We start from the raw sequence: 4757 nt of genomic DNA, 5'->3' as shown, positions 1-4757 counted from the left end.
ACCCCCCCCCCCCCTCCCGACTCAAAGATGCCCTCAAAATACTCCACCACCAATGATCTCAACCCTCCCCTCCCACCTAAATCCTTGTCTGGTTGCGGAGTTTGCTCCTCCACCCAAATCCCTGTCTGGTTGCGGAGTTTGCACACATGATTCTTCCTCCTCCTACTCGAAGTAGAGAGGTGAAAGAACCTATAGTACAAGGAGACCCAGGAGGGTTGCGGAGTTTGCACCTACTCGAAGCCCAAATCCCTGTCTGGTTGTAGAGTTTGCACACATGATTCTTCCTCCTCCTACTCGAAGGAGAGAGGTGAAAGAACCTAGTATTTGCATCCCTCTCTCAATCAGTGTTACATCTCACTTGGGAGAGTCACAACTATGTCGCTTGACCACAAGGTCTTTTATAAAATACTATTATTTGTTCACAAAGTATTAGGTATAGCTTTTTAGTGTAGAGTATAATGGGAAGAACTTTATTTAATAATCAAAATTTTATTAAATTCAAATATGTTGTACTATCATTATTTGAGCCGGTAGAAAAGGTCTCTTTTTTAAATCAATTATTAATTGAAACACGTAATGTCAATATTTATTAGTAAAACTTTTTATTAATCAAGCTTAATTTATGGGAAACCTTGGCCAATTAAAGTTTCCATGAAACAAATTTCCGTCGTTTTACGGCTCTATCAAATAGAATCACAAGTCATAAAATCTCCAATAATGTGAAATAGATGTACAAAGGTTATATATATATATATATATATATGGATTTAGGATCATATGAGATCACCAGTTTAGGTGAGATTGTGAGATCAAATTTTGTGAATAATAATTTAATGGTCTAAATTGATTAAGATTCTAAGTTGAAGTGTGTGCGAACGGTGATTAAGTTTCTGCGGACAAAGATTAAATGTGTACGGGGTGTGTCAATCAATCAAGACTATTAAAAATTTTTAGATTGATGTACAATAGTTGATCTCACAATATTTTAATGGTCTAGATTGATTAAAATTATAAGTTAAAGTGTGTGCGAACGGTGATAAAATGTATGTGAACGAAGTGGTGTATCAATCAATCTAGACCAGTAAAATTTATTATATTGATCCACAAGATTTGAAACTTAAGGTGCACCTAAAGCTTTAGGCTGACGCACCTTGAGTACACAAATCACGCATCTTAAGAACACAAACCACGCACCTAATGTTTTAAAATGGCGCACCTTAAGTTTCAACAGCTCACGCACCTTAAGCATACAAATCATGTACCTTAAGAAGGAAAACAACACGCCTTAAGAAGGAAAACCACGCACCTTAAGTTTCAGCACTGACGCACCTTACGCATACAAACCACACGCACTTTAATATAGAAAATCACGCACCTTAAGAAGGAAAATTACGCACCTAAGCAACCACACAACGGTAACTGAGAAGGTCAACCGCACCTGAACTCATATATATATATATATATATATATATATATATATATATATATTCAGAAAAGAGTGAAAGACATTATAATTAGACAATTTTAAAAGAGTTACTGAGTCAAAGGTATGGTATTGGTAAGTTAACCAATCGTTGCTCCTGCCATATTTATTGGTTGATGAGGTAAATTACGGGATGTGTATTAAGTAGCACACATACCCCCAAATGTTTATATACATCAGTGCCTACAAAGGCAAAATTTATATTATTTCTTCCTTGGTAAGATTCGAATCATGTACCCTATAGTAATAAATTAAAACAAAGCGTATAAATTAATTTTTGATTGATTGACCAGTTGAGTTGTGGTCCGGCAACTGAATGTAAGGATTTTGTCACTTGTCTAGGGAGTATATGAGAATTTCGATCCTTTTGCAGCAAATTTTCAAAATCAGTAAATTATACAGAATGAAAAGCATTAGAAGCTAATGAAGCTAAATGTCTTTAACCAAATTTGCTTGAGAGTTTTTTTTTTTGAAAACCAAAATCAAACAAACTTATATTAAGAACTCAACAAGTCACGCAGTACCACCGTAGAAATAAAACGCGGGACACAATCAAAAGAATCATAAAGTTCGAGGTCATGAGCTCGTAGAGACTCCTTTGCAAGCACATGAGCCACTATATTTGCGTCACACCGAATAAAAACCATAGCAACAGGTGACAAGCAGGATTGTAGTGCCTGAATCTCAGTAATAATAGCACCAAAAGGAGTAATATTTCCATCACTCTGAAGTGCCCTCGTCACAAGCTGCGCATCGGTTTCAATCACCACATCCGTCCACCCCTTACCCTTTAGCCAACTCAGCACCTCTCTCACACTCATTGCCTCCGCCATACGAACCGAAAACACCCCCTCATACTTACGCCAACCTCCCCCAACAACTAAACCATTAGCATCCCGCACCACCCAACCTATTCCTATCTGACTTGCACCCACCGCAGCGTTGACATTTAGCTTGTACGCCCCACGCAAAGGAGGACTCCATGCATGAGGAATCTCCGACCGTGATGCATCAACCTCGTCCTGTACATAATGTTGTGCGGCTTTCCAATTCTGAATATACAGAATTGCCATTCGTGGGTCAATGCTTCTAGAATTAAAAATCACATTATTTCGTGCATCTCACAACATCCAGCATACCGCCACCACCTGATCAATCCTCTCTCTAGTCAGATACTCCCACATACCCTCCACCCAAGAGTCAATCGAGTCAACCTCCTCCAAACACCAATCATTCTCTAATAGTCTCCAACATTGATGCGCGAACTGAAAATTTGCAAAAATGTGGATGACCGACTCCAACTCCACCCCACAAGGAGAACAAATGGGGTCACAATTCACCTGCTTAACAAGCAAACGGTCTTTAGTAGGCAAACGATTTGCACAAAGTGACCAAAAAAAACATTTTAGCTTGCATTGTGAGGCACCTTCAACCGCCACACTCCTGCCCAAGCCACTTTCCTCCCCACCACCCCCCTCCATAGTACTCAACTTATACGCACTTTTCACCGCAATTTGCTTGAGAGTTAGGACAATACATGAGTTATATAGGTCCCAATTTCCAAATTTTTAAATCCGATCCAACATCTAGAGTATAGGTATGTATACTCTTGAAACGTTTAGAGACACTTAATGTTTAAAGTAACTCCTCATGAAATTTAATTGTTATGTCGTACGTCTAAAGGTATTCCTTAACTAATTTGTTCAGTAGAGTATGTATTCCTTCGATCCCCACAAATATATTCTCTAAAATTATTTTTTAAGAACTCAATTAAAGGCCTTTAATTTTATAATTTTCATTTAGGAAGAAATGACGTCACCAATAAAGAAAGATCTATATCGTGGAGGTATACGGTGGAATACTTTGTCGAGATTTTCCTATTCCACTTGACGAAGAACAAGAAGAAACATGCATGGGAAGAGATTTGGAGAAAGCCAATTGAATCTTTTTGCACAAAACCTTTGGAGATTTTCCTATTCAATCTATCCATATATTTAGAAGGAGTTGACTTTAAAGAAGAATGCAATTAGACTAAAATTAAGCAAAGGTCTTAGATGTCAAAGATTCCAATTGTGATTAGAATAGCAAGAATTTGAATTTGATTAGTCACTACATACTCCATACATCACACTAAACTGACTAAAGTCCAATGTGCATCGCGACTGACCTAAGTCATCATCAGTAGCATGCTACCACGTTGGATCTGTTAATGAGACTTTTGCATGTGTTCCTTGCTCAAATACTATAAATAAAGGACTCCTCCAATTTGTGGGAGGATATGATTCCAGGCACACCTGACAGATTTGTTATTTTATTTATTTTTATTAAAATTAGATTTGTTTTATTTTTTTCCTCCCCTCCAATTTTCTCTTACCTAATCACACTTACCAAAACTCCTCAAAAACCGCAAAAAAAATCCTACTACTAAGGATGCTCTTATATTGCACGTTTTTTTTCTTTTAAAATTTTAAATTTGATCATTTATACTAGAATATAAAGATTGTAAGTAATATATATATATATATATATATATATATATATATATATATATATATATATATATATATATATATACATTTATTTAATTTATTTATTTATTACCAGTTTGCATTTTTTCTCTTAGCAATTTTCAATTTTTCAGCTAACCTCCTTCCACTTCAAATGGAGGTATTTATAGACACATTTTAACATGTCTGTTGGGGAACAATCCAAATGTCTATTACCCATTGAGAATTGACCAATGGTATATATGGAGGTTGGGTTGCTTTTGTCAGATTTCTAACTGTTGTCTCCACTTTTGTGTATGCTCCTTACCTTCCGGACTACACAAAGTGTCCGAGCTTATTTTAGAAATCTTCCTTGGGATGTGTACCAGGACTCATTTTGCTTGTAACATTCTTCTTGCAACTTCTGATTTTAAGGTTGATATATAATTGTTCGTTCAGAGAATGTCCGAACAGTTGATTCGAAAAGTAACCAGTGACCTCCCGTGGTTAACCTTTAGGATCATACCTCAACAACCTTTCAGATTAACTTCTTGTAGAGTTAATCCTTTACCTCTTGGAAGTCGACTTTTTGTCTTAGCTAACTTTTGGTTCCCCAACTTTTCAGGTATGGCTGGCTTTTCCACTTTTTGACCATTGAACCTTATAGTCTTCAACTCTTCAACGCTTGACTCATGGGCCTTCGACTTCTCGAATCTTTTGGACTTGAGTCTTTAATTTCTCGAATTGAAGATGACCTTTTGGAATTTATTGTTTTAACCTTTCGAGAC

This window comes from Ipomoea triloba, chromosome 14 (genome assembly GCF_003576645.1).
Source record: "Ipomoea triloba cultivar NCNSP0323 chromosome 14, ASM357664v1".
NCBI classification, from domain to species: Eukaryota; Viridiplantae; Streptophyta; class Magnoliopsida; order Solanales; family Convolvulaceae; genus Ipomoea; species Ipomoea triloba.
This window is presented reverse-complemented; position numbering follows the sequence as displayed.